We start from the raw sequence: 27,973 nt of genomic DNA on the forward strand, positions 1-27,973 counted from the left end.
GGGACCACTTTATTGGTCTAATTTATATTATATTATTGGTATAAAGAGTGTCCCCCTGTTGTGGCATTACTGCTGGCTGCTGGAGCCCAGTGCTAGTTCCCTACTTCTTTTGTGCCACGTATTTTTTGGAATCACGACTGGTCCCAGAGCCTGGGGTTGGTTTTTGAAATACAGGGGGACCCCAATCCTTTTCCTCCCTGTATTTCTGAAAGCAGGACTGGCTCAAAGAGCCCAAGATAGTTATGCTCGTGTGGGGGGCCCCAGCGACTTTTCTTTATTTTTCTAATTTTTATTCATTTTACACATAGAAGCATTGCAGGGATCTGACTGATCGTACAATGCTTCAGGGTCGGCCAAATATAAATGACCTCACCATCAGGAAATAAGAATCCTGAGTACACGCTAGCTATGTATATTTGCTGATTTCTGAAAATACAGCTATTTGTAACCATTTGTATTGCAGACCTTAGTATATTTCCACCATTAGGATATAGGGCCTTATTCTGATCGGAGCGGCCAAACGTGCGTACGTTCACAATTACCGCACGCTAGCCGTACGCGGCCGTTAGGGTTAAGTCCGCCCACAAATCGGCCGCTTGCGTACGGGCAGAAATAACGTAGAAGGGGAGTGGTGTACAAATGAGCGTACGGCAACGTACGCGGTCGGCCCAGCCCTTACACTCCGTCGACTAGCGTACGACTGAGCGTACGGCGCCGTCTACGGCCGTCTTTCCTCCGTCTCCCCACCGCCTTCTTGCGGCGATCTGAGCGTACGCCAGCTTGCACGGACGGGTCCCTATTGTTTTCAATGGAAAACTCAGCTTATGTCACCGCTCGTGAGAGTGAGCGTACGTCCGTGCACGCTGGCATACCCTTCACATATATGGACCTGCAAATCTTGCCTCTCAACTACTAATCTGACAATTGATTAATTAATCTATTTGTTATTCACTTATTGTTTTCTATTAACTCAATTGTCTACCTTAATAAAGACCTAATAAAACTACATTTTAAACCACATTACATGTATATTTGTTATGTTCTAATGTGGCATTTTAATCACTATCTATGTGTCCCCATATTGCTGTTACTTTTAAATCAAGTTATGTTGGTGTTTCTGTATATGTACTAAATTATGTCCATAATTAGTTTGTCCAAAATGTGTAACATGTATACCTACCCTGATGTTATGTGTGATGTTTTAATCGAAAAACATTAAACATTCATGCATTTTCACTATGTGTTATTTTACTCAAAAACACACACATTTACACATCAATCATTACCCCTCACCTCAAATTACTAATATAACTTACATTACACATCTGTATGTACCTACCCTTACAAGCCCTCTAACATATTTATTATTAAAAACACAGGCAATTTATAATACAATATCAACTTTTATTTCTTACAAACATAATAAGGGGGGGGGGGATAAAAAAAAATTAAATGCGGGCCTCCAGTAGGCCAAAAAGAAGTTGAAAATAAAAAAGGGTCAGGAAGATCTCCCGAATAAGGGCTGCCACCTCCTCCTGCTGCTGTTCAGTGTCTGTAGTGAAGGGATAAAAAAAAAAATTAATATATAACATAAACAAATGTTTGTTGTATTTGTACATAATAAAAAGTTGTGAGTTATGTGTGAAGGGCACATACATTTTTAAACTACATTGAAGATGGGTCTGCTGTAAACACAGTACTAAAAAAAAATATGTTAACACACACATACTGTACATAGTAAATAACATTAATTCAATTACTCCTTCATCAATGAATGTATGCTGTATCCCAATTGGTACTTTGTTTTTGGGGGACTGTCCTCTAACCTCACAATTAGCCTGTGCTATTTAAGGGTTATGACATTGTTGTGGCTTAAGCACTCCTTACTATTTTAAATTTAGGACATTGCTGTACAAATTATAGGCCTACAGCTATGTTTGTAAAGCATGCATCCGCATGGCCTCACACACTATTACCAAAACAATCTCGACATTTAAGTTGCACCAGTGGCAGATTAAGCCTTTGGGGGGCCCGGGGTACTTTAGAGCGGGGGGCCCCCTTGCACTTGTCATTACTGGCCGCACACTGCATGGCCGAATATTATACTGTCAAAACATAGAGTAAAGGCAGAATAAACTTGGTCAATGGTTACCTGCAGGGGATATATATATATATATATATATATATATATATATATATATATATATATATATATATATATATATAGACAGGGGGTTGGCGGCACTCGGAATAATAATAGACACCATATATATATATATATATATATATACACACACCACATGAAAAGCCTGTGTTTGTCCCTCTGCCCCTTACTCTGGAGGAGACCTCACAGTCCTAGTGCTGCCTCTGATTAAAAACCCTCCTATGACTAAGCTGCTGCTGCTGTTCTCCATGGACCTGAGAAGTATGTAATGAGCTCCACCAATCAGAGCTCAGCACAAACTTCTCAGCCTCTGTCCTCTGGTGCAAAGTGTCATGGGACTTAGTCAACTCCCAGAAAAGCACTGCACACTTGTGCAATCAGTGTGCCTTGCCTCCCGATGCTCAGCACCATAAATCATTGTCACATTGGCAGATAGGTGAAGCTGCAGCACTACCCCACCCATGCACAAAACATTTAGCAAAAAAAAAAAAACATAACTTAAACATTGTCTTTTTAAAAAAAAAAAATGACAACCACAGGGGGCCCATAGCTAGAGGGGGTCCCAGGGGCACTGACCCCTTGCGCCTCCATTATAATCTGGCCCTGTGTTGCACATCATGCTGGGAACTGGAGTTACCCAACACCACATAACTACCACACCACTAATGTCGGATATCTCATTGGATGTACTGTTATGTCAATTATTCAAGGGGTGAGGCATGGCCACACTCAAAAAAACCACCAAGGGGACCCTTGTTCCTGGAGAAGGACAGGACACACCTCATGGTCGCCCTGCAGTGATATGTTGCAACTAATGTTGATGTTGGATACACATATGTGGTTGTTGTGATTGCTTATGTGTAGAAATGTGTAGGTCAACATTAGACACATTATTTACTTACGGCTACTTGAGCCATCCTGGGCGCCGCTGGTTGGCTGTGGAGTGGTTGGGGAAGGCAGGAGCAAGGAGGATGGTCCTGGTCTTTGGCCCGAGGTACTGGGTGTTACTGGGGAGTGGAGAGGTTTGGGGGTGGGTGGTGGAGAGGTGTAGGGGGGTTGGAAATGGGGTGGGGAGGGGGGGGGGTGGGGGTTGTGGAGGGGGTGGGGGTTGTGGAGGGGGGGGGGTTGTGGAGGGGGGGGGGTTGTGGAGGGGGGGGGGGGTTGTGGAGGGGGTGGGGGTTGTGGAGGGGGTGGGGGATGGGGAAATTGTGTGGGTGAAAACTGCACCCTGGGTCTCCTCTTCTTCCTCCTCCTCTTCTTCCTCCTCCTCCTCTTCCTCCTCCTCCTCCTCCTCTTCTTCCTCCTCCTCCTCTTCCTCCTCCTCTTTCTTCTCCTCCTCCTCCTCCTCCTCCTCCTCTTCTTCCTCCTCCTCTTCCTCCTCTTCCTCCTCCTCCTCCTCGGCTGCCTGGTCCCGGGCTGCCTGGTCCCGGGCTGCCTGCTCCCGGGCTTCAATGCGTGCCCTTGCCCGTGCTGAAATGTTCATGTTGATGGCATAGAAATCGAAGATTGGGTTTCATAAAAAAGGGGGAAAGAAAAATTCACATTAGTCATGCTCATAACCTTCAAAATTATCATTGCTGTGAAATTTCAGACATTTATCATGCAAACTATTTGATATCCTACACCCAAAAACTGATCAACTACTTAAACCCCCCTATACACCCCCATATACACCCCCTATACACCCCATATACACCCATATACACCCCCTATACACCCCCATATACACCCATATACACCCCCTATACACCCATATACACCCCCTATACACCCCCATATACACCCCCTATACACCCCATATACACCCATATACACCCCCTATACACCCCCATATACACCCATATACACCCCCTATACACCCATATACACCCCCTATACACCCCCATATACACCCATATACACCCCCTATACACCCATATACACCCCCTATACACCCCCATATACACCCATATACACCCCCTATACACCCATATACACCCCCTATACACCCCCATATACACCCATATACACCCCCATACTCAGGAACATATTTATAAAAAGTACACCAAACATTGCTAAAAAACGCTGACATACTAGTAATCAAAACTTACATCGGGCAATATGGCGGCGAAGGCTGCTGAGTAGAACCGGCTGCCGCCGGCGCAGGTCGGACCAGCGCCGCTCAACCTGTCCCAGGCTTCTGCGGACGCCGGTTGTTGAAAATATCAGGCGGCGGGCAGCATTATACGCCCGCCGCTTGTCCGCATTAGATACATATGGGCCCCTGGGCCCCAGGTGACGATCCATCACTTCCACCAGGGCCAAAAGCTCACATGTAGAAAAGGGCCTGGCTCTTGTAGAAGTCATATTGGCAATGGCGCAGTTATTAATTGCAGGTACATATATCACTTTTGGTGCTTGCTGATTGGTCGAAAAAATTGTTTGTTTGGTATTAACTTTATTAATCCCTCTTATATTAACAAACTGGATGCGAATAGAAACTTACGCGGACCGTTCCGATATACACACCACAACCAACAGCATGCATTCAATGAAGAGAGAAGTACTGTATTTACAGTGTGCGGAAAATAATACACGCACCCCGTCTACTCCTAACTACGCTGCTTAAAGGGGGCTCAATACACCAATTGCCATGAAGAGAAGTACTGTATATATATATAGTAAGCGGAAATTAATACACGCAACCGTCTACTTATAACTACGCTGCTTAAAGGGGGCACGATACAGCGATATGCATGGGGAGGAGTACTGTATATACAGTAGGCGGAAAATGATACACGCAACACTCTACTTATAACTACGCTGCCTAAAGGGCCACAATGCAACATGTTGCTGTATGACAATTTCATACACATTACATATGTAAGGAAAGCATTATAACGTGATGTTTTGAAATGTGACTCACAAAGCATACACGAACTCCAACAGATACCAGCTGACAACACTCATCATTGGAATGACAGGTGCACACATTTCACGATGTAGCCCACAATGCTCCACAACCTGAGTAGATACATATACGGGTGATTGATCAGGTGCATTGAGACCTGCGTAATTTAAGCGGCAATTATCGGCGGGAAATATCGGCGTAAATTTGCATATACCTTGCGGGGAAAAATATACGCCCCCTTGTTCGTGGCGGGAGATTAACATATAAATATTCAGTCAGATGCAGGCCACAATTGCTGCAAACATGTCTGACTCTGACGATTCAGCAGCAGAGGACGCTCTGCAGAGAGCACAAGCCGAATCCATGCTTCAAGCATTACAGAAGAGGGAAGAGGAGCGGAGAAGGAGGGCCCAAGAGAGGAGTCGCCTGCAAGATCAAGCGGGCCCCTCAGTAACAGGCCCTGGTGAACCTCCACCAGCTCCACAAGGGCCAAGCAGCCAGCCAGAACAAGAGGTTGCATCTCTCCAAACAGGTGTGACCCAGCAGGTGCATGGTGAGAGAGCTGGGGCCACCAGAAAACGTGCTGCAACATCTAGGGTGATGACTGAGCAGGATACCACCACCAGAAGGAGAAACCCTGCATTTGTAGAGGCCGAAATGCGAATTCTCGTGCCCAGGGCACGCGAATGGATTGAATTGGCAACCAGGAAGCCAGGTGCCAGTGCAAGGAGAAACCTTTGGGACAAGATCACAGAGGAAGTGAACCAGGTGTCACCAGTGGTCAGAACTTGGGACGCGGTGAAGAAAAGGTTAGTGTGTTTGTCAGGGCAATTTGTTCAGCAGTCTCCAGCAGGAACTGAGGCCCTTATTCTAGTTCTCTCTTTCTGGCCAAATATTTCTTAGATGGACAAAACCATGTGCACTGCAGGTGAGGCAGGTGTTACTTGTGCAGAGATAATCAGATTTGGATGGGGTTTTACACCTGCCTCACCTGCAGTGCACATGGTTTGGTCCATCAAAGAAATATTTGGCCACACATGGCACAAAAGATCACCCACACTAGGAAATGTCACGTAGCTAGGGGTACCACCTAGTCCCTTTAATTCCGGACACATATTAATTACACAGGTTCTGTGGCTGGCTGACTTCAAGACTCCACTTCACCTAATTTTAAACTGCCACAGAACCTGTGTAAGTAACATGTGTCCAGAATTAAAGGGACTAGGTGGTAACCCTACACGTAGCACAGTGGTGCACATATCTCATGGTGATATTTGTATTTTTAAACTTGTAGGTGGACTGACTTCAAAAGTGCCCTGAAGAGGAAGATGACTGACCGGTACAACCACAGCATGTCCACCGGGAGCGGTCCTATGCCTGACCATTTGGAGTTTACCCCCCTGGAGCTGGACTCCTGTGACGTGATCGATGTGGGGGAGATCAGGGGGATCTCCAATATGGACAGTGAGCTCCCGGTGGAGGTCTTTGCTGCTGCTTTTGATGGTAAGTCACAGTAATGCATTGTATTTAGAAAGATATTTTTTATTGCGTATGTGATGGTGACATTGTTTTCAATTCTTATCCTAGCAGAAGCAGAAAGTCAGGATGTACCGGCAGCATCGGCCTCTGCAGAGCCACAGGTGGAGCAGGTGGTCCAGCCTCCATCAAGACGTCGCCCCCAGCCCCAGCCACAGGAGACATTGAGTGAGAGCCTGTTGGTGACGCTGGACAGGATCGAGCAGCAAGGGGTGGATGCTGCGATCCGTCAGCAGCAGGTGGCGGATTTTCTGGCGGAGTGGAAGGCCACAAACCAGCTGCAGGTTGAGGCGTTGAACCGCATTAATGAAACTCTGGCGGCTGGCATGCTAAGCATTGGCCAACACCTCAGCCGCCAGAATGAACTTCTTGCGGAGCAGCTGTCCACCGCCAGGTCCCTAAGGGACAATCCCCCATCTGCTGCCCCACCCCAAGCTGCTCCCCAACCTTCCACCTCGGCTGACCCTCCTGTGGCGACTAGGGGAAGACGCCGAAAGCCAGCTGACCCAAAGGCCCCTGTCCCCAAGGCCCCATCTAAAAGGGGCAAAAAAGGGCCCAAATGAGACCTGGGTCACTTCCTCTGTGGTTGGAGGCCAAAGGTTTAAATTGCACTGGACATCCGCTTCCTGAGTTGCCCATCGATCCATTTGCGTGCCATGGGCATGAAAGTTCGTATTTTGACCTCTACAAATGCAGGTGTTTTTTTTTGGTGGTGTGTATCTTGCTTAGTAGTCACCCTGGTTGTTGCAGTACGTATTCTGGTGTCCCCATTTCTTTCACCATTGCATTTGCAGGGTAACACATGTTTGGAGATATGCAACCTCTTGTTCTGGCTGTTTTATTATTTGTGTGTATATTTTTTTTTTTTTTTTGATTTCTCACATTAAAGTGTCAAGCTGTGATGCTGAACAGCAAATAAATTAATTTTACAAATTAAATCTAAATGGTGGTATGTGTAATTTCTTGTGTGAAACAAATACTAGATTTATGTGTACTTACTGACCAGGGTATTTTTGAACATTTGTTGAAGTGTGGTGGAAGTTTCCCATGTGTAACCCTCTCCATGGCCATTCCCATGTTCCTATCCAACTTTTCCCTGCTAATTAGTTTGTGTCAGCACATGTGCAGAGCAACTTAATAGGTGAGAAAGCAGTTTGTGTGCAGGTGAGGTAGCTCCTACAGTAGTAGGTAAAAGCAGGTCCAGAACAATGCTTTCCTCATGGAGTGGGTGAGGCAGACAAACAAGGGTGAAAAGGTACATTTGTGTAGGAATTCATATGTGTCCTCCCTAAAAAAAGATGTGTGAATGGGCCAAACATGATAAATTAGCTTGTGAACAAACATGCATAACTTTTAAAATATATATGATTTGACAGTGTCATAAGCAGATGTAGGAATCCTTTGTTAGAGAGATGAGAGTGCAATAATGTGATTGGTGGCATCTTACATCCAGAGTGTAGTGAAATCCAAATCATAGCAGATGAGATAGTGGTACAGGTCATAATTTGGGGTACTATACAAAGATTGTGTTGAAAATAGTGGTCATGTGCTTCAAACATTGCAGAAACATCGTTTGTAGGTGTTAGATGTGGTTTATGTTATTGTATCCTAAATACAAAACCTATGTTAGTATTAGAGTGAACACGTTGACACATGTCGACTTGTGTAGATTGAGTGTGCTACTGCGTAAAGTCTATGAAAGCAGGTAGTGAATGTGTCTGTTTATCAAATACCTACCTTAGCGTATAAAAAGATTCTTACCTTAAATTAAACAAACCTTTAAATGTGGAGAAGTATAGAAACATAAGCTTCCAATGTGTTTGCGTGCTGCATGTGTGGCTTGCAGGCAGTGAAATCATGGTTTGGAGTTAATAGACTGCAGCATTGCTTATTACATTCAGGTGTATGTGTTTGAGTACTAATCAGCGTTAATTAGCCAACTCAGGCGCACTCTGGCAAACGGTATCTGTAGGAGTGGTTTTAGCTGTCGGTTGGCGGCCGCCTGTTTGGTGTCCGAAACGAACGGTGCCTTAGTCGATCGTGCGGTAGTAGCACCGCTCATTTCTGGTGCACACCCCCGTGTACGCCCATATTTACGCCCATTTTCCCTCATTATTTCGGCCGCTCCCATCAACACGCCCCTATGCCGCCCCATTACCCGTACGCTCGCGTACAGGTTTTTTCGCACGTTGAGACACCGGCCGTAAGCGTTGTGGCGTGCTCGCGCCGGCACATTAGCGTATCTGCACATGCGCAGATCGTAAAAAAAACGGGACGTACGCGTACGGCCCGGACGCTCCAACCAGAATAAGGCCCATACTGTAATGTATGGGTTCAACATTCCTACATGGCATTGGCCTCACATCCTCCACTTCTCATACTAGGCCCTTGAACATTTTAGCCCCTTAATTGGGCACTGTACTGTATAAAGGTAGTTGAAAAATGACAGTTAGCAACTTCAATCTTCAATTTTGTTTTGCATGATGTCCTTATAGATGTGTGCATCTGCAGATATGACTATTTAAAAAAAAAAAAAAAAGAGAGGTCCACAGATCTGGACGGCTGTAATTTAAATTATGATTTTTCTGGGATGATGGCATGCAAACAAGACAATTCACACATGCAGTTTTCTTTTAATTTTTGCTATTTGCAGTCAAGTACGTATGTGTTCTGTGGGGGATTTTTTGGTGTTTATAGAATAGGCGTGAATGACGCTTGGTGACAATTACAAATGTTTTGCTTATATAATCTGAAGACTATTTGCATTTGCATCTCTCCCAGGGCTCAGTGCAATTATGTTCCAAATTATATTTTATTTAAAGTCGTAACCAATCTTTGTGCAATCTATGTTCCAAATTTGCCAAGATCCACTTTGCTAAAAGCAGGTCACCTTGGACAGCTCATTGGCCTATAGCCTAATGTACCCAAGAGGCAAGATTCACTTTGGATCAGGTAAGACCTTTGAGACAAAATTCTCTTCTCACTTTGTTTATTTATTTATTTAGCAAATTCTATTTTATTAAAGTTTTCAAGAAAAATACAGAAGTCATTTTGTACAGCAATACAATCTCAGAAAGCAACCCAACATTAAGGGGAATTAAGCTTATTCAATCTAAAGTACAGATATGGATATGGAAAGAAGGTTTAACCTCAGCAACGTCGCTGTAGAAGTCGTCACAGATTTATTTTGTGTCACTCATGAGGCAAAGGAGGGAAGGACTGTTGTGTTAAGGGTGTATGCAGGTGTTGCCTTATAGGTCAGCCATTGGAATCAGGTGGTGGAAAATTAGGAAGAGGGTAGTATAGAAGATGTAAGGTCTTCCATTGCTATTTTCCCTCGTGGGGGTCCACGATCCCCATAGAGGGAGAATAGAATAGGTGGCTCGCTACGCTCGCCACCGTGCCCGCAGTGCGGCGAGCGCAGCAAGCCTGCAAGGGGATTTGTTTCATGGCGAGCGCAGCAAGCCCACAAGGGGCTTTGTTGCGCTCACCATGCTGTCTGAGTCTGGCCAGTTGGGATCCCGACGTCAGGCTAATGACTGTCAGACCCCTATACCACACCCATGCGCAAGTGTGTGTACATAAAACTGCCTATCTCCCGGACCAATATTACAGAGGTACAGGGTATAAACAGAAAAGGCTATAAAAGGAAAAACTGAGTTTCTGCGCTATTAATATAAATTGTAGGCACCACGGATGAATGCACTTCACAGAGACACCTAATATAGTAATTAATATACTTTATATCATTTTGTTATTAAACAATAAAAAATTAATAAAACATATTATAGGCGGCCACCTACACAATAACATTTACAATACATTATTTATCAAAATTAATATCATATAAGAATTCATATAATTAAAAATGAGCCTGTATATATATATATATATATATATATATATATATATATATATATATATATATATATATATATCAAATCAAATTTTATTTGTCACATACAAAAATCATACATAGTACAATATGTAGTGAAATGCTTTTTTATACAACTGTACTACATTACATCGGCTGAGGAAGAGTGTAGAGAGAATGTGTTGGGTGGGTCCAGAAGGAAAGAAAGAATGTCCCGGTACTAGGAGGTCTGGTTGAGGGCTCTAATGGCCTTCGGGAAGAAGCTCCTTCTCATGCGCTCTGTGTTTGCCTTCAATGAGCGGTAGCGTTTCCATGACCGCAACAGAGAGAATAGTCCATTGCTGGGATGGCTGAGGTCATTCATTATCTTCCTGGCTTTGGACCGGCATCGCTTGCTGTATATAGTGTCCCGGTCTGGGAGCTCGAAACGGATGGTACGCTCTGCCGATCACACAACCCTCTGGAGAGCTTGCCTTTCCTTCTTGGTGCTGTCTCCAAACCAGGCCGTGATATTTTCTGTGAGGATACTCTCAATGGTGCAGGAATAGAAATTCTGGTACTTGTTTAGTTTCATGGCGGCAGATAGATCGGATGCGATTTGAGGTAATTTTGTACCTGTTCATTACCCCACTATCCACTATTCATGGAGTCTATTGTATATAGTGTGGCGAGCTCAGCGAGCCACAGAGCCTGAAGCGTTGCGAGGGGCCGCGGATTACTGTACATGTATTCCGTGCCGAGTGCAGCGAGCCCCGCAAGGGGATGCTTTGCGTCGGCTCCAATGGCATCACTATCCAGCGACGCACACCAGCCGGCATGACCAAATGAGACTAGGTTCCTAGGCAACATGTGCATGTGCATTTAAAAGAAATAACTGCTAAACCTGCATGAATACATTTTTAAAGACCTTATTAGTACTGTAATATAATTTTAAGGGAAAAAAAGGTATGAATGCACTGGGCTGTGTATGTGTCTTCATTTCATACAAGTCCTCGGAGTGCCTCCATTCTCTGCTACTATATATAATTATATATATTTATATTTTGAAGTATAGAACCTGCACGCACAACCTTCACAGACCAACTGCTGGGGTGCCACACTCAGGCCGCAATCCAGTGGGTACAGCCAAATATACAGTTTGTTCAGAGAGCACTCACCAGTCTTCAGAATTTTTGATGCAAGTAAAAATGTAATACATCACCAGAGTCTCAGATATTATGTCAACATTTTGAGCCATGCCGGGCCCTTTGTCAAGACCAAATGAATGGGTGGCAGTGCCAGATTAAGCCTTCGGGGGGGCCCGGGGTACTGTAGTCAGGGGGGCCCCCTTGCACTTGTCATTATTGGCCGCACACTGCATGGGAGAATATTACACTGTCAAAACACAGAGTAAAGGCAGTATAAACTTGGTCAATAGGTAACTGCATATATATATATATATATATATATATACATACACACACACACATACACATAAATACATACCATATGAAAAGCCTGTGTTTGTCCCTCTGCACCTTACTCTGTAGGATACCTCACAGTCCTAGTGCTGCCTTTGATTAAAAACTTTTTTTCTGGCTTTAGTGAGGCTTCTGCTAATGATTTTCTGACTGTACCCCCTATCCAGAAATCTCTGCTGACATTCAGTGAGCTGTATCTCCGTGATATCTTTCTCTGAGTTATTCCGCATTACGCGGAGAAATTGCGAAATGGGTAAGTTCGATTTTAACAAATGTGGCCCAGAGAAGGGTGTTCCTGTCCGTTGGTTTTTTATACAAAGTGAAACCCAAAAATACCCCATTCTTCTGAACTGTAATGTCCAAGAAATTCATAGAGCTGGATTCAGAATCAGAGGTAAAACGTACCGACGTAGCGAGACTATTCAGTGTAGAAACGGAAAAGGATTGCTTATTGCCCAGCCAGATAAGGAAGATGTCATCAATATATCTTTTGAAATATTTTACCTGACCTGAGAAATGTGAAAAAATATACTTTTGCTCATGCTTATGCATATACAAGTTAGCGAAGGCCGGGGCTACATTAGACCCCATAGCGGTCCCCACTAACTGTATATAATATTCTTCCTGGTAGAGAAAATGATTGTACTTAAGCACCAAATGTCCAAAATGCTCAGCACATACTCAACAGGTGGACCAGCATAGGGCCCCTTTACCAAAGCTGATTTGACTGCTTCAATTCCCTCAGAGTGGGGAATAATAGTGTGCAGTGAATTGGGGGCTTGGGTGTGTTAGACCAGGACTGTCTTCTTTGTACATCTAATGTACAAAGAAGACAGTCCTGGTCTAACACACCCAAGCCCCTGATTTCACTCAGGAATTGTGTGTTGTCTTTGAGGTAAGTGGGGGTCATCTGGACCAATGGTTGCAAGTAATGGTCCAACAATTTAGCAAGGGGTTGAAGAATAGAGCCCCTTGCTGAGATAATGGGACGTCCAGGGGGATTGACGAGGGTTTTATGTATCTTTGGTAGCGTATAGATTATAGGGCATACTGGATGTTCTACAGTCAAATACTCCTTGGTCTAATCATCAATCCAACCATGTACAAGTCCCATTTGTGTCATCTCATCGACCTTACCCTTAATTGCCCCCATAGGATTAGAGGACAATATATATATACCGTATTTGCCGGCGTATAAGACGACTGGGCGTATAATACGACCCCCCAACATTTCCACTCAAAATATAGAGTTTGTTATATAAGTGCACACGGCGTATAAGACGACCCTCCCACTTGGAGGCATGTTTTTCAGGGGAAAAAAGTAGTCCTATATGCCAGCAAATACAGTATATATATATAGAGAGAGAGAGAGAAAGAGCAGGCGTTATATGAAGAAAATGTTTTTTGAGACACAAGGTAAAAATTTGCGGCAGAAGAATCCACAGGGATGTTGTTTCCCATCAATGGACATCTGGGACAGTACCGCACCTACCCCGATGTTGGAGGCATCCACTTCTAGGAAGAAAGGTAGATCCATGTTGGGTTGCAGTAAGATAGGAGCAGTGATAAAAGACTGTTTCAGGAGCTGAAAGGCTGATGTAGCCTCTGTAGACCATACGGATGGATTAGCTCCCTTTCGGGTGAGAGCAGTAATCGGAGCAATCAGTGTAGAAAAACCTCGGATGAATTTTCGATAATAGTTGGCGAAGCCAATGAAGCGCTGGACCGCTTTCAATGTAGTGGGTTGCGACCACCCGTTTATGGCTTCCAACTTTTCAGGAACCATGGCTAACTCGGAGCCGGAAATAATGTACCCCAGAAAGGGAACTGAAGGTACCTCAAATGTACATTTGGAGATTTTGCCATAGAGTCTATTCTGCCTGAGACTGGATAAGACCTCCTTAACTTGAGAATGGTGAGAAGACAGATCCTTGGAGAAGATCAAGATGTCATCTAGGTAAACCACGAGACAGACGTACAACATATCTCTGAAGATCTCATTCACAAATTGTTGAAACACAGCTGGGGCATTGCAGAGACCTAATGGCATTACTAAATACTCGTAGTGACCATTTCTCATATTGAATGCAGTTTTCCACTCGTCACCCTCTCGGATTCTTATCAGGTTGTACGCACCCCGAAGATCTAATTTGGTAAAGACCTTGGAGCCTTTCACTCGATCGAATAACTTGGTGATTAACGGGAGTGGATAGCTGTTTTTGACTGTGATATTATTCAAGCCTAGGTAATCTATACACGGTCGCAGGCCTCCATCTTTTTTTTTCCACAAAAAAGAAACCTGCGCCAGCCGGAGATTTAGATGGTCGGATGAATCCCTTTTGCAGATTTTCTTGAATATAAGCTGACATAGCTTGGGTCTCGGGAACCGATAATGGATATGTTCGACCCTTAGGGGGAGTCTTTCCAGGAAGTAGATCAATTGGACAATCCCATTTATGATGGGGTGGCAGAGTGTCCGCAGACTGTTCACAGAAGACATCAGTAAAGTCTTTGTAGACCTCCGGTAAACCAGGCAAAGACGTAGTATTGACAGAGCACATGGGTAGGACAGGTCTGATACAGTGCTGGTGACAATGGGGACTCCATTGCTCCAATTGCAGGACTGCCCAGTTGATGCTGGGATTATGCTGTTTAAGCCAGGGGAGCCCCAGCACAATGTCATAGGATGCCTTGGGAATGACAAGGAATTCAATCAGTTCCTGATGTAATGTACCCACTCCCAGGTGAACGGGTCTGGTACGGGAATGGACCTCACTGCCAGGAATCTTGCTGCCATCCACTGCGGTGACAGAGAGACGAGGGTTTATGGAAGTCAATGGAATTTGCAGTTTGGTAACAAGACCTTGAGATATGAAATTCCCTGCTGATCCAGAATCAACCAGGGCCGAACTTGTGACAAACCCTTCCAGGGTCGCCAGGGACACTGGGAGGACAAAATCGGTACTGGGAGGAGACTTTGCTACATGACCTAACCTAACTCCTCCGTTACAGGTTAGGCCTTGGAGTTTCCCGACCGCTCGGGACATTCATTAATGAAGTGACTAGGAGCAGCACAGTAGATACACAGTCGATTGTGCTGCCGACGGATGCGTTCCTAAGGAGTCAGGTGTGATCTACCGATTTGCATTGGTTCTTCACGAGCAGGAGACTCCAGGCGTACTCTGGGAGTAATCTTGGGAATCAACTTCTTTTGTTTTTCTAAACCTCTCTCTCGGAGGCGAAAGTCAATCTTGACACACAGGGAGATTAGATCCTCCAGACGATCTGGAAGGTCACGGGTTGCCAATTCGTCTTTAATGCGATCTGAGACGCCTAACCAGAACGCGGCTGTCAGAGCTTCATTGTTCCACTGTAATTCGGATGCCAGAGTTTGGAACTGGATCACGTATTGTCACGTAATATATCGGTGGATGCAGAAGCTGAGCGTCCTGGTGTATCAAATATGCGGTGAAAGGCTTCAATGAATTTATCATAGTCTGCCAGCAGGGGGTCAGATTTCTCCTACAAAGGTGATACCCAATTGAGGGCGGAGCCAGTCAGCAAAGATATGATGTAAGCTATCTTGATTCTGGCGGTGGGGAAATTATGGGGTAACAGTTCAAACTGAATCTGACACTGGTTGATGAATCCTCTACAATTCTTTGAGTCACCATCATATTTGCTGGGCACCAGCAGTTGGAGACGGGAAGGGGAAGCCGGCGGTGAAGTATTCATTTGGACAGTTGACACAGGTGTCGACAAGGATTGCTGTAAGGTATCCAATCGGTTGGATAAATCCTGAAGGAACTTTATCACCTGCTGCTGGGTGGCTTCTTGATTCTCCATCCTGGCGGTGACATTCTGGATAGCCGCTGGTCCTACACTGGGGTCTTGAGCCGAGTCCATCTGCCTTGAACAAACTGTCAGCTCTGGTGTTTGTTGTGTTCCCGGCTGTGACCGTGGTGGACCAGTGGAGGGCGCTGTGTAGCGGAATGCTGGGGGTTTGATGTATGACATACACGAGGGGACAGGAGCTCAGCGAACCAGAGTGTTGGCGGAGACCAGGAACAGGGGCACGGAGTCTAACCTGCCAGCGGTGTTCACCAGGGAGTCCCGCAAGGGACTTTGGACTTGGCTGCATCTGACAGGCAGGTCGCGGCCCCCTGCCCTTGGTCCTCTGGACGCAGGCTGGGACTCGGGAGACTGGACCCTGGAGCGGCCTTGAGAGACCAGGGTGAGTGGTGGGCAGTCTGGGAACTGCTGGAGTGACGACTTGGGATGTCGACAGGGATGTAGACGTGGTATGTACACAGGTGTATTGGCTGGATAGGACAAAGATGGAATAGTCTCTATGGAGCACAATAGCCGTGAGTCAACCCAGGTGTTGACGGGGACTGTCGACAGGATCAGGACAAGATGATATTAGTCTCTGATGGTGATAGCTGGCTTAAGAGCCAGAGAGGTACTCAGCGAGACACCTGATACTTGACTGCAGGGATGGTATTGCAGGAGTCTTCTGGAGATGGTATGAGCCAGGTAAGTAAAGCTGCTGGGAGAAATTCTGGAGACTGAGACACAGGAGAACCTGGATATCCCGGAGCCTTGGGAACTTCCTCTGAACACAGGAGAACTCTGGAACAGGTAAAGCAATTGTTCAAGGCGAGGAAGGAAGGCTCAGGGCCTGAGTTATATCCCCCTTGCCTGTTTGTGATTGGCTGCAAGGCGCAGCACCAATCAATGCTGGGGAACAGACAGACACACCTTGAGTGCTGTACAGGTGTGTAGGTCAGGGGTCAGGCTGATGGTCAGCGGGATTGGTCTGACTGGTCAGGTGAGCAGAAGTGTCATGGCGGCGCCCATGCCGCCCAGAGCCGACATGTCAGCGTGTCGGCGACAAGGGACAACGCCGGCCACCCGCGGGCACACAGGGGACATCGCGCCAAGCAGGAGCGCTGACCAGAGGCCTCAACCGCAGCGCAGACCATCGGGAAGGTAGAGACCGCGGTCTCAAACGGGGATGCTACTGGAGTTTGTGACAGATCATACACCTCTAATATAGCTGCTTAGAAAGACACCTCCAAATGCAGTGTCTACTAGGATAGTCTCCACAGGAATGACTGTAATATTACATTGAATAGCAAACTGGATGGGAACATATGTAACCACATGTTGGAAATGTGATAGAGAGTAACAATCTAGTAAACAGTTCTAACAGGTATTTAAAACAAAGCTTACATAAAGAGCACCAATTTCTATTAGACAAACTATTCATATATGACCCGGAAGTATTGTTGGTTTGGAGGACAATTATTTAATATTGCTACAGTCATCCTGTATTCTTTATAAAAGACCAGATATAGGTAGCTGGAAGATTCATCAATTCCATGGAGCTATAGGATGTTATATATATCTTTGCTATGAACGGTTACAGCAGCCTGTGATGAGATATAATTTCTTCTACACTTTCTATAGCATCTATATTTGCCAGAGGCCAAAGCAAATACAGAAGGAAATATTATGTTTAGAAGATACAGTACAGTTAATCTTTTAAACTACTATACTGAACTAATTTAAAAGGGCCCCAAAGTGTGTTTACTGTTTCGTAACTTCTTCTATCGTGTTCAATAAAAATCTAAATGTGAAAAAAAAAGGGCCCCAAAGTGTGCACTGGAAATAATACTGCAGTACGGCTTGGAACAATTAACACCCGGGTATTATTTATATGGTTTTATTATATATAGTATAGATACAAAGGATAATTGGTTTCCTGTCATTATATGTGTTACCTTGGGAATATGTAATTAAAGTACAAGTACATTTCTTGCCAATGAGTATCCCAGGATAATTTCTTGGTGGACCAGGCGGGTGACTAGGAAGACAGGCATATGAGTATTGTGTTAGGTTAACTGCGATACACTAACTTCATATGTAAAGTGCCAAATTTACTAGCTTATTCTATAGGCATTCCCAAGTAGGCCTTAGGTTAATCAATACTTGGGTGGAGGCACTGATGTTCAACATTACAGCCATTAACAGGAGGTTCATCGTGTGTACTTTTTTTGACATCTTGTAATTTAGTAGCCCAAAATCCCTTCAGTGGTCATACAATCTTACTTGCTGACTGTCTCGACTGAACAACAAAATGTGTGTGTTTGTACCACGTGACCACCACTGCATGCACGCATTGTTGTCTGTTGTACATGTACATACTCAGTCACTCAGCTTTCGCAGCAGTAGTAATGATGGTGATTGGTGAGGTCATGCAATAAAACTTTTCTTTCCAATTACTGTAGCTAGGTTTTACTATTTCACAATAAATTTTGGGTGCTTTTGGACCATCAAGGAAGGTGGAAATGGTAATTTTTACTTTTAGGGTACTGTTATCAATGTATGATGAGTCTAAAATTATTATAAGCTTACCCAAAGTTCCCACCCATAAATTTTAAATAGGTAGAAATACTGGAATGTATTTGAATATTCACAACTTTTGGTCCCTAAGGGCAAACTTTTCCCTGCACCTACGAAGCTAAAATTTTGTATACTCACTTTTGGGAACAAGAGGAATGGGAAAAATGCTGGGGAGCAGGAGTTTTATGAGGGTTTTTTTTGAGCAAAGGAGAGCTGGCAAATGTAAATTGGAATATCTGGGACTTTTGGCCAGGGGTAAATTCTTCTGGGGTTTGTTTGGTACTTGTTTCCTAGCACGGCGCCCCCGATTTCCATTGCAGAGCATCGCATTGCATGCAATATAGCGGCATGCGATGCGATTTTTAATTGTACAAGCACCCTGATCGGTGCTTACAATGTTAAATGCACCCCCATTGTCAACACCACCCCAACTATCAACACCAACCCGATGCGTGCAGTTGATTTTAAATAGTGTGGCGAGCGCAGCGAGCCCCGTGAGGGGACGCAGATTACTTAACATGTAAACCCAGCGTTTCATGGGTGTCCCCATGAAAAGGCTGGGCGTTCCCATGCTAATGTGGGCACGAAGAGGGCATGGGGGCGGGTAGCTGACGTCAGCGGATGCCGGCTGCCCACCCTGTTCCCGTACAAGGGCGGTGCAGATCCAAGGTCAGCAGGCTGACATATCTGAGAGCATGCGTGCGGGGAAATCAGCGTGCAAGGGGAGGGGGACAGCGTTTAGATGACTCGCAAAGCTGCGAGTCAACCAGAATGACCCCCGTAGTTTCACGCACTGCCAGCAGATGGCAGTGTTTTGGTTACACACGGACTCTAGAAATATATATACAGTATATATGATATAAAGTTTGGATAAAGAACATGTCTAGATGGATGCTGGGTGGCCTAGGAGCTGGATACTGAGTGATGGTTCTGGATAACACATTCTGGGCGGGATGCTATATAGCAGAAATGCGGTAAAAACCCCGTTTTCGGGGTTTCTACCGCATCTCTATATGCTATATGGCGCCTCCGCAGTGTCAGCGCTGCGGAGGGAATCGCCAGCTAAAGCTGGCGAATCCCTGCAGAAGCCTATGGGCTTCTTACCGCAGCGCTGTTTGAGGGATCCGTCACGGATCCCTCCCAGCATGCCCTGCGGCCGGCGCCGGGGTCTGCGCATGCGCAGATGGACTCCCGGGTCACAGACCCGGAAGTCCAGCGCCGGCACCGCATCGCAAGGGACAGCTCTTACCGCAAGAGCTGTCCCTTGCATGAATAACGGCATATGTTATAGCATATGCCGTTATTAAAAATGCGATGTCCGGCGAAGGGGGGCCGCGGATGTTATAACATCCCGCCCATTGTGAGTGTCTATTACACATAGCTTCATTATGTTTGACTTATAAGCATATTTTATGGAGTATTTGCTGTTCTAATAAAATCCAGTTTTTATAGTATTGCAGGAATATTTTGACAGTGAACATTGGAAGGGTTAATTTGTGACTATTGTAATAAAAAAATAAATGTACTACTGATATAAAAGCACATGTGTACCGATGTAGCCACTGCCACCCCCATCTACCCACAATGTATAGGAATCGTGACATGAATGCCCTGTACATACACATTGTGACAATGCTGAGCGTGGCTACATCTGTATTTGACCTAAAATTACTGCATGTTCATGTTTCATACTTTTACACTATGCTGCTGTTTCAGAGTGGCATGCTGCTGCTGCTGTGGCCGCTTTAGTGTCTTTTACTGTAATGCTTACAATGATGCAGGAGCCATATTGCACTGAACATCTGTAGTTTGCGCCATGAGACTCAGGTACTTCTGGATCTGAATTATGCCCATTTTGTGTATCTTTAGACACAGCAATCATTGGTTTTACCAGCTTGCCAATGACAGTCTCTCTGTCAGAGAATGGTCTCCAGTGTAAGCAAATAAGCTCCAAATTTGCAAGCAGTTATGTGACACTCCCATCACAGGCACATCAAATGGATTATTTTCGTGCATCATATTAGCTCCTGCCAAGAAGTGCCCATACTTTTAAAATGTGCTACACAATTGGCAGCAATCAGTGGTCCCGCCACTTGGAGATGATGTCATCTTCAAGCGCCGCGCCATTTACACTGCGGGTAGGCACTGCAGCGTAAAGGGACAAAAACCCCAGATTCGACCAGGCTTGGAACCATGTTGCAAATACAGGGTTGGATCCAGGACTTTATAGAAACATAGAATTTGACGGCAGATAAGAACCACTTGGCCCATCTAGTCTGCCCCTTTTTTAAACATGTTACCTCAAACCATATTTATTTTTTTGTAAGGATATCAATATGCCTATCCCAAGCATGTTTAAATTGCTCTACTGTATTTGCCTCTACCACCTCTGATGGGAGGCTATTCCACTTATCTACTACTCTTTCTGTGAAGTAATTCTTCCTCACATTTCCCCTGAATCTTCCTCCCTCTAGTTTCAGTGCATGTCCTCGTGTTCTGCTGTTCCTCTTCCTGTGAAGAATGTCTCCCACCTGTACCTTGTTAAAACCCTTGATATATTTGAAAGTTTCTATCATGTCCCCCCTTTCCCTTCTCTGCTCTAAAGTATACATATTAAGATCTTTTAGTATTTCCTGGTACGTTTTGTGATGTAGGCCATGCACCATTTTAGTTGCCCTTCTTTGTACAGTCTCTAATGTATTTATATCCTTCTGGAGATATGGCCTTCAGAACTGAACACAATACTCTAGGTGAGGTCGTACCAATGACCTATACAGTGGCATTATTACTTCTTTCTTTCTACTGCTGATACCTCTCCCTATGCAACCAAGCATCTGACTTGGCTTCTTCATTGCTTTGTTACATTGCCTACCTGCTTTTAAGTCCCCTGAAATAGTGACACCTAGATCCCTCTCTTCCTCAGTAGTTTCCATTATAGTGCCATTTATACTATATCTAGTCTTTGGATTTCTGAGACCCAAGTGCATGATTTTGCATTTTCTGGTGTAAAAGGAGGGTACTCTTTACCTAGAAGGGCGCCAGCGATTGGAATCGCGGGCGTCGGGGGTAAAAAATCACGGTCATCGCGGGTAAATCGCGGGTACATAAAAATCGGCTGCCCGCGATAACCGCGATTTTCCCATAGGGAACAATGTTAAAAAGGCTGATTGACCGCGATTTTCATGTAAAATGCCTCAATGCCCGCGATTTTACCATAGGAATCAATGTTAAATGGGCTACAGAGCCCAAATAGGCACAATTAACCCTGAAATGCGGTACACGTCCTCCGACCTTTTCATGCCCTACTATCCACGTCGGCGTGGAGTTGAGAATAGAATAGTGTGGCGAGCGCAGCGAGCCACCGAGCCCGAAGCGTGGCGAGGGGACGCGGATACCTTCACAGGTAAACGCGTCCCTTCGCGGACTTCACAGGTGTCCGCGTGGCCACGGACACCTGTGAAGCCCGCGAGGGGACGCGTATAACTGTGAAGGTATCCGCGTGCGCTCGCCACGCTTCGGGCTCGGGGGCTCGCTGCGCTCGCCACACTATTCTATTCTCAACTCCACGCCGACGTGGATAGTAGGGCATGAAAAGGTCGGAGGACGCGTACCGCCGCCCCACGCGGGCTCGCTGCGCTCGCCACGCTTCGGGTTGGCGTGGATCGTGGGGTGGCGTTACAAATTTGGGGGGACATTTAAGGGTTAATTGTGCCTATTTGGGCTCTGTAGCCCATTTAACATTGATTCCTATGGCCAAATCGCGGCCATTGAAGCATTGAATGGAAAATCGCGGTCAGCCCTAAATTTAACATTGAACCCTATGGGAAATCGCGGTGATCGCGGGCATCGCGTCGCGGCCGTTAATGTACTGCCCGCGATGCCCGCGATCACCACGATGGGCGCCCTTCTAGGTAAAGAGTACCAAAAGGAGTATTACAGGTGTGTCCCAGAAGTGGATGCACACTCAGAGGCTTATTTTCTTATATTACCCTAGAGATTATACTCTGACTGAGAGTTTGCACCTGGCGTAGGTACAAATTTTGTCGGTGAATCCAACGGTAGTGTCTAAAGCTATACCATGGGGGAAATGTACTACCAGGGGTTGAAGTAGAGGGGAATGGTATGGGGAAACTCAGTTCCACCTCAACCACAGCCATGCACAATAATTCCATCTGAAAATCCTGTCCCAGTGGCTTCCTTTTCTGGCATGGCATACTGTATGTACATTTCAACTGCTGCAGTGAAGAAGAGAGGAATGGAAGCTGCTGGAGGGACAGAAACCGATAAGTGTAACTGGTACTACTGCTGTTGGCATTATGGGTGACTTTTAATAGGATGGCCCTTGAGCCTGGTACTGGTTTGATAAAATCAAGGGGACCCTTATTTGTTTTACCCCGTGATTTTATGAAACCAGGACTAGCTCTTTGAGCCCGGGGCTGGTTATGCTCAGGTGGGGGAACCCCTCGCCGTTTTTTTCTATTTTTTAACACAAGTACGCACCTTACCAAGTTTCGCAAATCGCACATGACCCCAAATTTGCACATTTTCATGACTAAACATCGCACTTTTACATGACTAAAAATCGCACCATATCAAATTTTTTTGCTGTGAATTCGCATCTCATTAAATAGTCATATTCCGGCAAAAAAATGCGATATGGTGCTATAAGGTGCGATTTTGGAAAATGCCTAAAAATTGCAACTCATTAAATCTCGCCCTATGTGTTTGAGCAATACTACTGTGGGCATTATGTGTAAGCGACACTACTGTGTAGCATAAATTGAATAAGGCGCACTAATGTGTGTATAATGTGAATAAGGGACACTACTTTGTGGTGTAATATGAATCAGGATCACTACATGCGGTGGAATATGAATATGGTTGTCATAGCTAAAAGAGTTTTAGCAACATGGGCCAATAAATTGAGGAGAGATCAAGACAATTTAGAAGATTTTGTATTTCACTGAAAGAGTCCAATAGGTTGTGTGAGAAGAGAATGCCTGTGAGGCAAAGCTTGGAAGTACAAGGGAGTTTGAATAATTTTTTTTCACAAATAGAAATAATGGGTTCAGTATGATTTACAAACAGTCTGGATCCCAGCTACCAGAATGCCGGCAACGGGTAAGCGCAACAAGGCCCTTTGCAAGCACGATGGCTTGCTTTGCTTATTGAAAGGTTCTATTTTCTCTCTCTGAGAGTCGTGGACCCCCACAATGGAGAATAGACCCTGTGTACCAGGATTTTGGCTGACAGTAATGTCGCCAGTCCGGATCTTGGCATCGGCATCCTGACCGCTGGGATCCCAACTGTCAGCATATAAACAAAATGCTGAAATAATTACCACTTATTATTATTATTATTATAATTTTATTTATAAGGCGCCACAAGTGTTTCGCAGCGCCGTACAAAGGAACAATACAGGGAGACAAAACTTGGCATAACATTGAATAAATAACAAAAATACAGTACAAATAAAGAGCGCCACAGATCAATACACATTACAGCTTAAATGTAAGTAGTGAGGACCCAATCAACATACAACTAGAGGCTTGAGGCCAATGATGGAGATGAGTATGAAGATGGTCACTGAGTGTTGGAGTAAAGGAGAGCTGTGAGTGAAATGTGAAGAGAAGTGGGCTTTGACATTATCATCAATGTTTGATGATAATAATAATAATAATAATAATAATAATAATAATAATAATATATCTTTATTGTCATCAAATGCCCACATACACTATGAACACTTAATGACATTTAGATGTGAAACAGTACAGCATAGACAAGAACAAAAGGAAGGCAGCAACATCAGAATACAGAACCATGCTCCATTACAACCAAGAGATACGGTCATTGGGTCACCAGCATGTTGGTGGACAGTCATTAGGTCAACATGAGTCTAGGTCAACATGGGTTAGGTTGACAGGGTCATTAGGTCGACATGGGTTAGGTCGACAGCCAAAAGGTCGACATGGGGCTTTTTACATTTTTTTTGAGCCAACATGTGCCGACAGGCGGTATTTTATGCCCTACCATCCACTAGGGCATGGTGGGAGAATAAAACAGTGTGCCAAGTGTAGTGAGGCACAGTGCCCAAAGCATGGCGAGAGCAGCAAGCCATGCGAGGGGACGCGGTGCTATGTTTCAGTGTCCATGTCGACTGTGTCGACATTCGGGACAATTTAAGAAAAATGTATGTCCATCTTTTGACTGTCGACCTAATGACCCTGTTGACCTAACCCATGTTGACCTAGACTCATGTCGACCTTCCTGCATGTCGACTTAGACTCATGTCAACCTAATGGTGTTGACCTAATGACTGTCGACCAACATGGTGGTGACCTAATGATCCATACTCACAACCAATATTCCCACTGATTATTTAAAGTACGAATTGCTTCTGGAAAGAAACTCTCTCTAAACCGTCTGGTTCTACACAAAATTGAGCGATATCTCTTATTCGATAGTAATATGGAGAACAACTCCCCACTAGGGTGCAATGTCGAAACTGGCTGTGGATTTGACAATCTAGTGTCCATTTTCGACAATGCAGATTTGAGTTTTAATTTTTTTTTAATTTGCATGGCTTCAATGTGGCCGAAAATGGTCGGAAATATCGGCACATATAGGCCCTTATTCTGATTGAGTCGGACAGCTGTGTGTTCGGTCGGACGGCCGATGTATTGTGTTTGCGCATGTGCAGAGGCGTTTCTGCGCATGTGCGAACGCCTCGCATGTCCGAACACGCCGTGAATTCTGTGCAGAAAAGGATCATATGGAACCATCCGAGCAGGGGGTGGAGAGGGGCGTGAAGGGCTGTTTGGGCTCATTACCATATGTGTTTCATGGGCGTTCCCTTGAAAACGCTGGGTGTACCTATGGTAATCCGGCTGTGACACACGTGTGGGGGGTGGACAGCTAACATAGCCGGATGTCAGCTGCCTGCCCATATCCCTGTTTCACACAGAAAAATGTCCGAGTGGTCTGGAGCACTCGGTGCTGCCTGACTGCTCTGTCCATCATTCGATGGTCGGCAACCATCGGAGGATTGGGGAGGTTCCCACAGATGGGGGAGGTGTTCGCATGAAACATCCACATCCATTCGCTCGGCGTCTTACCGCATTTGGGCCCTTATTCTGATTGACGCGGACTTTACCGCATACTTTCGGATCGCGTCTTTACGGCGTCTGCGCATGCGTGGAGAACGCAACGCGCATGTGCCACGCATTGACTCGGTACCAGTTCGGCCAGATCCCGTCCAGAACTGTTCACCGCTATCATTCGGGAAATAGGGGCGTATTATGGGCGTCATGCGGAATGACACATGGGCGTAGTTTCAAAGTGGGCAAAACGAGGCGGAAACATGGGCGGACACGGGGGAGTACACTTATGTTGGGGGGCGTACATTCGGAAACCACTCCGAATGCACGCGATCAAAAAGGGCAGAAATGTGCGGTGTCCACAAGTGTACTATTGCTTTGCGGACACCACTCGTTCATGCGCTAGGCGAACGTACGCCTAATGACTACAACCATTAACACCTGAACCCAATAGAATCTACTCCTTTACTCATTACTCACTAATAGGCCGCTTGTCAGTGCTTTAATTGAAACCATTGCTGCTTCAAGGAAACCTTACTAGTCCCCCACATATGCTGTACTTGTCACAGTTGTTGGTTTTATTTGCACTTGAAACAGTATATGTGTAGATTGTTTATAATCTTTTACACAGGGTGTAATAAAAACCATTGCACTTACATTGCTGTAAGGGTTAATGTGTGCAATGCATGTGTTAGGCATGCTTGTAAGGATATATTGGAATCTAATTGATTCCAATTCCAAATAAGCAGTTTTTTATGAGGATAGGTAATTGAATAAGTGGGTCATGTGATGTATTGCAGAAGATACTTCATAGTGGGTTGTTTGGCGTAAATACTCCGCTTACGTGCGGTAGCACCGCTTGGCTCCCGTTCGGATGCGGTATTCCCGAGCATACTCTGTAATACTCTGTAATACCGTGCCGAATCGGAGTGTTTCTCCCGCACACGCATGGTTTGTATGTCGTCCGTAAACACGCCCTGTTCTTAAAGAGTGAGTCCGTCCGAATGCGGAGGACACGTGGGCGTTTCTACGGACGATGGCCGCATGCGGCAAAACACCGTTGCGTGCTGACCGCTCCGTAAGAATGCGGGAATTTCCGCATTGGACGGTGTGAGTGATCCGTACTGTAGGTGGGGCTAAGAACACTCGGTGGCTGTCCGAAATACGCATCCGTCCGAGTCAACTAGAATAAGGGCCATAGTGCATTAATACTACATTATCCTTTGGGTCAAGTGCATGATTCTATGTTTTTTTTGCCATTAAACTGTAATTCTCATGCTCTTGACCATTCCCCTAGTCTACCTGGGATACGGTCACTAGGTCTACAAGCATTAGGTCGACATGCATGAAGGTCAACATAGAAACATAGAAACATAGAATTTGACGGCAGATAAGAACCACTTGGCCCATCTAGTCTGCCCCTGCCCCATGCAGAAAGGTTGACATGACTGAAGGCCGACATGGGTAAGGTTTCAACAGGGTCATGAGGTCAACACAAGCATTAGGCTGACATGGGGAAGGTGGACAGTCAAAAGGTTGACATGAGGTTTTTCACCATTTTTTTTAGCCGACATGTGCGGCAGGTGGTATTTAATCCACTAGGGTGTGGTGAAAGAGCATTGCGAGGCACCTTACCCGAGGCATTCAGGCCAAAAAAAGAAAGAAAAAAAACCTTGTTGACCTTGACCCTTTAGACCAAACCCATGTCGACATTCTGTCATGTCGACATTCATGCATGTCAAACTAGTTCACGTCTATCCAATGATCCATAACCGTCTACCTAGATCATCCTCCATTTGTTTTACCCCTCCTGGTGTGTCTACCCTGTTGCATACATTTTGTCATCTGCAAAAGGCATAAGGCGCCTAGTGAATTATGCTGCTTGACCTATACCTTTACTTAACTCTTAAGCCTAGAAATAACTCACACTGAAACCCCTTATACTAAAAATAAGATACGGACACCAACTGCGTAAGTTTAAAGGTCATGTTATATTTATTGTAACTGGTATGACCCTATTTGTTAAGAAAAGTTTTATTGTTCCTCAGTGAGAAAAACAAAATAGCAATCTAGCAAATATGATACCTTTTAATGGCTAACAAAAATAAATGTTGTTAAAATGCAAGCTTTCGAGACTTCTTAGGTCTCTTCCTCAGGCATGGTATAACAAGGTGTGTGAAGAACCACATATATATACACAGCAGAGTAGGAACAAGATGTGATAGATGGACATTCTTAAGATCAAAACAAAACAAAATAACAGAATGAGCTTGTAAATTGAGTCCTTAATTAGTTTGTAGATAAGTAGTGTGAAAGTTTTATTGTCTCTAAGTTGATGACAGACCAGAGTTAGAGCTCCGATGCCCTCACTCTCTCTGGGCCAGATTCCTCAGATGTTGTAGTGGGCCATAAATCCCTCGGATAGATTCAGTCCTGTGTTAAGGGTGTCAAACGTTGTCATTAATTTGTATTCCCAGAGGGATGGCAAAGAAAAGCACTTGAGACCAGAACCCCCCTTGGATGTTCCTCATGATTCTCCAA

This window comes from Crinia signifera, chromosome 1 (genome assembly GCF_055691185.1).
Source record: "Crinia signifera chromosome 1, ASM5569118v1, whole genome shotgun sequence".
Lineage (NCBI taxonomy): Eukaryota > Metazoa > Chordata > Amphibia > Anura > Myobatrachidae > Crinia > Crinia signifera.